Source organism: Schistocerca americana, chromosome 6 (assembly GCF_021461395.2).
Source record: "Schistocerca americana isolate TAMUIC-IGC-003095 chromosome 6, iqSchAmer2.1, whole genome shotgun sequence".
NCBI lineage: Eukaryota > Metazoa > Arthropoda > Insecta > Orthoptera > Acrididae > Schistocerca > Schistocerca americana.
The window spans coordinates 531,163,273-531,173,416 of NC_060124.1; positions in this window are offsets into that span (position 1 = coordinate 531,163,273).

Genomic DNA, 10,144 nt, shown 5'->3' on the forward strand with positions numbered 1-10,144 from the left:
GCTCCCGACAGATGTCTGTTAACTTGGGAGCCAGTAAATACTGAAAAGTTCTATAAAACTCCACAGGGAGCCCGTCGGGGCCAGGAGACTTATTCGCCGCTCCTTTACCGATGGCGACGATAACTTCGTCTTCCGTAATGTCGTTCAATAATTCAGTTTGTAAATCCTGTGGGACAATGCCGTAAACCAGTTGTGAGACTGCTGTCACCGTCATCGGGTCGGAACATTGAGCAGAATAAAGTCGTGCGTAATGGTCGAAGAAGGCTGCAGCAATATCGCGTTGTGTGGTGTGATGAAGGCCGTCCTCAGTGGTGATGGCATGTATCAGCGCCCGTCTTCGCAGTGTACGTTCTCGGATGACGTGGTACATGGTGGATCGTTCCGTTGCGAGTCTGTCTTGTGTCCGCGCTCGGACGATCGTCCCTTCGAGGTGTCGGCGCATATGGGCTACGATCTGTGCTTTCGCACGCTGAACTGTCAACTGTCGTTCCGGTGTGGGTGGCAAGGAGGCGCATTCGCGAAGGACGGTGAAATAAAAATCAAGGGTCTGCCGTCTCCAAGCAGCAGTCTCACGACCATACGTAATAAAGGTTCGCCGTAGGGCCGGCTTGGCGCAGGTTAACCACCAACTAATCGACGTAGGATACGTTGGGAGGCGGCGGACGCACAAACTCCACGTGTCTTCGATGGCGCGTCGACAATCCGGAGAAGCGAGATGAGCAAGGTTTAATTTCCAGGGATGTCGGCTGCGCCACACCCGTTGGCGACGAAGGGTGACGGCACATATATAGGCCTCGTGATCAGAGAAGGCTACTGGCCACACCTCCGCGTCTCTCACCGTTGCCGCGAGAGAACGGGAGACGTAAATCCTATCGATGCGACTAGACGAGTGACTCGTGAAATGGGTGTATCCCGGTCTATTTCCTCGGACATGTTCCCATGTATCTACTAGCTGGAGATCGCCGATGAGTGTCCTAAGTTCGGGGCACGGTGAATGGCGTGGCAGCTGATCTTTAGGTGCTTGGGTGCAATTGAAATCGCCCCCTAATATCAAGTCATCGTGCCTGCCCTGAAAAAGCGGTGCTATTCCTTCTGCGAAGAAGAGCGATCGGTCACGACGGCGATTCGTTCCGGAAGGGGCGTACACATTGATAAACCGGACGCCTTGCACCGTTACGGCCATTCCTCTAGCGTCGGGGAGATATCGGACTTCGTCCGCCTCGAGGCCCTCTCTGAGGAGAATGGCGACTCCACTGTTAGTTGGCGAGGCGTGGGACACATGAGCCGTATAACCATACATACCCGGGAAATCTTCGACGAAGACTTCTTGGAGAAAGACAATGTCAACGTCTGCTGCATTGAGCATGTCTTGGAGCAGCGACAACTTCGTACGTGTCCGAATGGTGTTAATGTTGATGGTCGTTAAGCGATAGGTTTGTAGATCGTCTCCTGCGGTGGGGGCTGCCGTCAGTGTCGCCGTAAAAGGTGGGGCCTGTGATCTGCTGGCCGCGTCCGCGCCGTCATCTGTTGCTACTCGGGAGGGGCCGAGGTGTGGGAGGAGAGACTCCTCTCCTCATCCACCACAGCGGTCGTAGAATCGCCTTCAATGTCATCCGCCCAAGGTCCGCAAGTTAACGGTGGCTGCGGCAGAACACTTGTGGGCTGAGTGACTAAGGGTGAATCCGCAGTTGTTTCCGGTTGTGTACCAACGGCGGGCGCTGTGCTGGCCATCCGTTTGTCCGAGGGAGCGGAAACGGATTTGTCAAAATCAGACAAAGTGACAGGTGAGGGCGATCTCGTGTCATCCATTCTTCTCGTCGTTTCGTCGGCCGTCCGGTCGTCAACTGGAGAAGACGTCCGCTGGAGGCAATCGTCTGAGGGTGTGCGACGTCGCTTTTTATGTTTTCTCGGTGACCTTTGTTTGCGGACGTGGGTTTCTGAGTCAGAAAGAGTTTGTGGTTCCGGTATAGCATCCCCCTCAGGGAGAAAGGCAGAGGTCGGTACAACCCTAGCGTCGAGTTCCATTCTCTCGTCCGAATCTTCTTGTGGAGTCGATGGGCGGCGTTCTTCAACCCCTGCAGACACCGTAATGGTGTTGGTCAATCCAGGACCGGCGACAGGTGCGCATTCTAACGCTTCCTGTCTTCCGGGGGGGTTGTCGTCTGTCATGACGGTCGATCGTGTCACCTCTGCGTAATTGAGGGGGAGGGCCGTGAGCGTAGGAGGTGGTGTCGTGTCATGCAATGGAAGTTGTGTAATCCGACGTTGAATACACGCCGAGCGGACATGACCCTCCTGGCCGCAACCAGAACAAGTACGAGGTTGGCCGTCGTACATTATTATTGCTCGACAGCCACCTATGACTAAGTAGGACGGCACATGTTTCTTTAATTCAATTTTCACTTGTCGGACGCCGTTGAGGACTTGGTACGTCTCGAAGGTGTTCCATTTTTCGGCCACGTGGCTAATTACCGTCCCATAAGGGCGGAAAGCTGAGGTAACGACGTCCGGTGGTACTTCGAAAGGGAGTTCGAAGACTCTTAGTGTGCGTAATCCTAGTCCAGCATGGTCAACAGTAACCTCTCCGATGTGACCATCGGAGTGTTTGAACTTGAGAGTGTTTGCGCATCTGTTCACAACTGCGTGACATAACTCGTCATCGACCATCTTGACGTAAACGACGCTGCTTGTGATGGATAGGTGGATACCGATGATGTGCTGTGTTGGTATTTGAACTTCGTCACGGATAAATCGTTCGACTTCAAAGGCTCGTGGTCGTGCGTAGTCGGGCTGGAAGCTGATCTTGATGGTAGCTTTTCTGTACGAATGAGCCATGGCGACTCAGTGTTAACGGACGCGAGTATTAGCTGCGGCGAGGAAGTAAACAAACTACGCGCGCTCGCGACTCTGCCGACGGGACCGCGACACTGCGGACGGGACGTAAACAAGACGTCCTCGCCGCTCACCGGCCGAAAGCAGACTCTTCTCTCAGTTGGTAGAGCACTGGCCCGCGAAAGGCAAAGGTCCCGAGTTCGAGTCTCGGTCGGGTACACAGTTTTAATCTGCCAAGAAGTTTCATATCAGCGCACACTACGCTACAGAGTGAAAATCTCATTCTAGTTTCCGTATGTTTGGTCAAAATTATACCGTGGTACTAATTTTGCCGTTATATGAAACTCAAATGTTGTTGAAAGTGATTTTCGGTTCATACGGGCTGTGTAATGGAGCAAATTATTAAGAGTTGTCATCTTGCACTGAGAGCGTAGCTTGCCGTGGAGCCAGGAGGAGAGCAGATTTTGGTTCTCACGCTTACAGAGCTGACGCTGGCTACTGGGCCGAGCGAGCGGTGTACTTGACTAACGCTGCGTGCAGTACGTTACACATGCTCTCTATGAATCTGAAGAAATACTATTAAATATTAATCGATCTTCCTCATACTTATTATACACATTCTACGGAGAACAAAACCATACAGTTCAAATTTCAAATCAATAACTACAGTACTTTCGGAGATATGAATTTTTACCTAAAACGTATAATAACCATTATGAAACTACGTTACGGTTTGTAATGTATTCATCTATAGTATCAATTGAAAGTATAACCAAGAGGATAGGTTCACATAATGTAATTTTCTGGAATTTTCTTTAGTTCTATTACTACAGATTTCTCACATAATTAAAGGTACTTTCGAAAATGATAATTTCTTCGTGTTTTGGTTCTGTGGGTGTTTTGGAAAGACAGAGAGTGAATGGAGGACATATGTAAGGTGAGAATGTAATATTTTACTAAAACTGTAGATGTATGCGTCAGAAAGATTTTGTGCAATAGGGGAATTTGTGACGTATGTCCGAGTGAGCTAGATTTTGTAAAAGGCAACCAGAAGGGGCGTTGAGTATTAATTTTATCAGTAATTTATTTTGTGGAAATAAATTCTATTTTGTTCTCATTAAATTTTATTTAGTTTCGGAAATACAAGATTTCTAGTCTAAATTACCTGTGCTAACTTGATGAACTGACATTAGAAATACCGCGAGTAAGTGCTCGAGATGATCTGGTTGGCTGCTTAACATGGCTTATATGCGATTGCAGTCTTTCTCGGCGTATTCCACTGATGAATTCTTCTCGGGTTATCAGCCGAGTGGTAACGTCGTCTTGTCGCAACGTTTCGACGAGTTTCGTACCCATCATCTTCTGGCGAAGTCAGTTGGAATTCAGAATTTCCCCCGCATTTGAGTAGGGCTTTGTGTCTCACATCTGTGAGTCGATATAGTCGCTTGGGAGCCGTCTTTTGGTAAACACCCGTGTTAAACCGCGCTGAAAAAGTTAGCACCAAGATGAGGAAACATATAAGTTCTCGTGTCGCTTAGGGTAAGTGTCTACAATGTTGAGTATTGAAAAATTTTGAGGTTTGGGAACGGTTTGTTTTAGGAGATAGTTGCGTGTGAACATTTCATGTAGTACATAAACTCTGCGTGGCGTGTTTCGTGCAGGTAACGAGACATTATGGCGAGCTCTTCTTTACGAGAAGCCTGCTGGACGACTGAATGTGTTAATGGATCGGACTAAATATCTTCTGGCTGCTTTCGGGTCTGAACTTGTAACAGAGGCAATCAGTAACGTTGCCTAATTGATGACGGGATATTAAATACGGACTTGATAGCCATTTTCTGCGTTTTAAAGACAATAAACCATTTTCAAGGAAATTTTTTACTTTGTTTCAAACGAATCATGCGAGAATCTCGAACACTCGATAGTTTAACTTTCAACTACTGCCCATGGACTTGAGTAACGGAGCCTTTGCGTGGGAGGTATTAAGTCGAATTTTCGTCAACGCTGTTTTGTCGGCTAAGCCAGTATCTACCATCACAGAGTGAAGGGGCAGACAATGTGAAACCAACCTGGATGGGTCGACTGATTGTTTAATTGATAGTGAGATTGCAGCCCGATCCGCCACAAAGTGCTTAGGAAAAAATTGTGGAGTATGGAAGGATTCGAATATAGAACAGTGAGAAAAACTGATGTAAAGTGGTCTGATGTAGAAAACAGCCACATTGCCAATATTTGGTTTTTCCTTTTTTTATATTGTTACTGAAAATTAGTTTCGGGTTATCTGAAACGATTTTCAAATCATCGGTAATAGCATGCAACTAATGTTAAGATTTACATACACGTATATAGAGACAAGTTTTCGTGTGAACTTTGGCAGAACAAACATAGTTCTATGTTTGTCCTGCCAATGTTCATGGAAAAACTTGGCTTTGGGATACGTATATGTACAGTTTAACATGGTTTGCTTTCTATTACAGAACAAATCTTTTTTATTTTTTTTTTGTTTGGATGATTTGAAAATGAGTTCAGGTATCCCGCTACTGGTGACCAGCTACATAAAGAAGTGAATCTTGCGAACTTTGCTGTTTTCTACAACAAACCGGTTAACACAAGTTCCTGTCCCGTTAATAACCCAACATGCTTGAAATCTATGTTGGGAAGTGGTCAGAAGAAAGAACATAGTAAGAACGAGTAGTAGAAGAAAAGAAGGATAACGAATTGAAATTGGCACTGTCCCGTTAATAACCCAACATGCTTGAAATCTGTTAGGAAGTGGTCAGAAGACAGAACATAGTAAGAACGAGTAGTAGAAGAAAAGAAGGATAACGAATTGAAATTGGCACATTGCTGTGTCTCACGTAGTGAGATGCCTAAGAGACGACACTTTCAAGATCAGCAAAAGTAAGTTTTATTAATGAAACAAAGGGAAATTGATAAAACAATAACTTCTTCTCACAGATATTAGTACTGAAATCTCACAGTCTTCTGCCACACGTGCGCCAGGTACACAAAAATGTGAATTAAGATGACGGTACGCAGAGGTGAATACAGAGAATTCTTTAAGAAGTCACTGATTCAGGTTTGGTAGTAATAGATCTATTGCGGCCTGTGGAAAGTTCTAACAAATTCATTAAGTACTGGTGACTGACTTTGCCAAAGGCATATTATAGGTCGATGCTCAATAATCCTTTCGTTCCGTTTTGGTATAGTCAGGACGGGAAGGTCATGTGTCTCAGAGAGTAAAGTCCATCAATTATCTTCCTGTTGGGAACACTTTGGCCAGGACTCCCGATTATCTCTGAAAGAGAGTCTTTTAGTCTTGCTGCTATTTTACGCGCCATTATTTTTGAGTCGGCATATAACAAAGTTATTGGCCTATACTCAGTGATTCTTCTTGGTATAGAGGTTTTTGGTACACGGACTGTAATTTATGGTTCATTTGCTGAACGTATTTGACCCCCTTCTCTGTTTCTCATTCACGAGCTCCTGAGTTCCGCTTTCGTAACTAACCAGGAGACTTCTTAAATTCATACGGCATGCCGACAATGTCCAGCTTCCTATTTCGTCGTAAGTGCCTTCAATTTCTTCTTCGGTTATGGGTTCTATCAACGTAGTGGCATCTTCGCTGCTGAGGGAAGTCGTGCAGTTTTGTAGAAAACTTGCTGTCTTGGTAGGATCTGATGGCTGTTCTCCGAACAGTCTCCGGAAATGGTCTTCGTTATCTCATATCGGTTATATCATTCCCGTCGTAAGACGTTAGACTTCCAATAAATCCGTGTCTACACCATTTCCGTTCTCCATTGAGGGGGGCATGTGCTCCTTTTTTCTTCTAGAATGTATCTCTTCGACTCCTTTCTCCTTTAGTTCTAGGGTTCTTTTTAATTTCTTCAATTCGCGAGGTCGGTCTTCTCCGTTATCCACTATTTGTTGGAGATTTCGAAGAGTCATATAACAGAATTCAATGTTTTCCTTCTAGTGCCACTTATCATAAGCGTTACGTTTCTGATCAATTTGCAAATTCAGGTTCACCAGTTTACCCAACCACTCAAGAAAGCTACTGAAGAATCGCTGCCAATGAACCCATGTTCGGTAACATTTGCAGAATTCTGTGTTTGCTCGCTCAACGTGGAGTACGTTACAGTTTAACTTCCAGTATCTCTTTCCGATTACAATGGGCCGTGGTAAACCTTTTACTCTGAACAAAGCTGCATGATGATCCGTGAAGCTGACGTAGACTATGTCAAACTTCTATATCTGTGTTCCATAGCGGCGTAAAATGTGTCGACTCTCGAGGCTGAAAGTGGAGATACGTAAGTGCAGTGGGTTCGCGTGGTGGCTAGTCGATCTATAACATCTGTCAGTTTTAGTCCTCCAGTCATAGCTATGTAAGGGGCCACAATTAGGGGTTGATCCTGTTGTGTCTGCCGATCTTAAAACACAATTCACATCTCCCCCATTTTTATGTCACCCTGAATATTTTATGAGATAATTACACTAGAAATGTTTCTCTGCTACTTCTATTATCTGTTTCTGTTGGGACCTAAAGGTTTAATATTGTTATTTCGGTTAATTTGGCTTTTATAACGCGTCCATACGTTTGCTATTCAAGTTCCCTAATTACAGACCCATTCTGGTTACAATGAAGAATCCCATGCAGTTAGAGCTGACATTGTTACACAAATGGTATTGCTGTGTCAGATGCATCTCTTAATAAGCTATTTTCTGAAGGAAGGAGACATTTATGCCATTAATTTTTAAGAAATTCCCCTGAATTATCATGATTTTTTTAATTCGCTTACCAGCAGTTATTTAGTGCGAGTGGAGTACCCCCTCGTATTGTCCATTGCATTTCATATTTTTTACTTTTCATATTCCCCTATTTAACTGTCTAGTCCGGATTTGATTCCAGTAGTTTCACTTTTTATTTATCCCACCTCGTCGTCTTGGTATTTCCTTTCGTATCTTTCTTACTTTTCCGACGTGCCGCATTTACATTTTGATTCGCTTTCACACTTGTTGCATTCTCAACTTCTTGAGATTTTATAGTCTTCTGGGTGTTAATACTTCCCCCTGCTGCCCTAACTGCGTGCTTTTGTAGGCGTTTGGTGATAGGAAAAGCTGTTTCCGTATAATCGTCCAACTTACTTCCATGTTTACATCTCTTGCCACAGCTGTTGTAGTTTCACTAGAGATGCACTCTCTCAAAACCACGGTTCGGAAGTTTTGGTACAATACATAGATAATGTAGTAAATGGTAGGATTACCAACAGTATTGGTAGCAATGTCAGGGAAAGAAACATAAATGAATATGTAAGAGAGAAACTGAGAACCAACGACTTTTGTTTGTTTTTATTGTTCTTTGGTTGTTGTTTTGCACATAATTAGAACTGCACATCGTTCACTGTTAGTCAACTGGTTTCATATCCTTAATAACATAAATTGCATTTTATGAGTAATAAATATTAATTCATCGTATAACTTCTGTATTTTTATGTAACCAAAACAATTAGTTTCATGCAAGTACAGCCTACATACACAAACATAAATACACACCCACCCACCCACCCACCCACCCACCCACACACACACACACACACACACACACACACACAAACAGATATAGATATATATATCTGTGTGTGTGTGTGTGTGTGTGTGTGTGTGTGTGTGTGTGTGATTGTGTGTGTGTGTGTGTGGGTGGGTGGGTGGGTGGGTGGGTATGTATTTATGTTTGTGCATGTAGGCTGAAGTACACATCTTGCATTGATGTACGACAGCCTACGGTAAGCTTCATAAGGCTTTTGGAGAGGAGGTTATGCAAAAGCTGAAGTTTTTCGTTGGCATAAAATGTGTAGTGAAGGCAGAACGAATGTTGAAGATGAAGACCGCTGTGGACGACCATCAACCTCACGGACGGATGTCAACTAGGCCAGGGTGCGTGAACTCGAACGATCTGATCTAAGATTATCCGTGAAAATGATTGCAGAAGAAATGAACATCAGTCGAGAAACGGTTCATCTAATAATAACTGAAGATCTTGGTATGAGAAAGATTTGGGAAAAATGGTCCCCAAAAATCTCACACAACAACAGCGAGAAACACTGAAAAATGTGGCAGCCGATCTGTGAGAGCAAACGGAAATCAATCCAAAATTGTTGAGCCGTGTTATCACTGGTGATGAAAGTTGTTTTTTCAGTGCGATCGCCGGCTGCAGTGGCCGAGCGGTTCTAGGCACTACAGTCTGGAGCCGCGCGACCGTTCCGGTCGCAGGTTCGAATCCTGCCTCGGGCATGGATGTGTGTGATGTCCTTAGGTTAGTTAGGTTTAAGTAGTTCTAAGTTCTAGGGGACTGATGACCTCAGAAGTTAAATCCCATAGTGCTCAGAACCATTTTTTTTTCAGTGCGATCCGGAGACAATACGCCAACTTTCGCAATGGTGCTCAAAGGTATCTCCCAGAGCAAAAAACGCTCGCATGTCGAAGTCAGAAGTAAAATGCATGCTTGTGTGCTTCTTTGATTGGGAATTGTTATAAAGTGTGGGTGCCTCCTGGACAAACAGTTAACCAATATTACTACAAAGAAATTTTAGAAAGACTTCGTGAAAGAGTTCTTCGTGTCCGTTCCAACATTGCTGATAATTGGATTCTGCATCACGATAGTACGCCATCCCATACTGCTCTGTTAGTACAGCAATTTTTAACCTCAAAACAAATTTCAGCACTACCACAGCCATCTTATTCACCATATATCGCTCCGGGCGGCTTTTCTTTTTCGAAGAGTGAAAACGGCGGTCAAGGGACACAAGATGTCCAAAAAGCTTGACGAGGGTCTTGGACGATATTACAGAAGATGAGTTCCAGAAATGTTACCATCAATGGCAGAAGCGCTGGAAAAAGTGTATGCAATCAGAAGGGAACTACTTTGAAGGAGACAACACTAAACGTGACCAAAACACATTTTTTTTCACATCAGTCTCATTACTTTTTTGTCGTACCTCGTATATATATATATATATATATATATATATATATATATATATATATATATATATATATATATATATATATAATGTGGGTGTGTGAGATCTCCCATCGATAGCTTCCACAGGTGGCAGATAGGGGAAAGTCTCCCAGATATGGGTAGTACTGGGGAAATGAAGTACCCAGGGCGGGCCAGATATCACAAAATCCATCAGCGTCTGATCTCGTATGAAGCGGCTGTTGGTCAGCATTTGTTCGCATACTTGGTGCAGCTGTTCGACATATGACATGATATCAATAATTAAGTCTCGTGATCTCCATTGGAGAAACA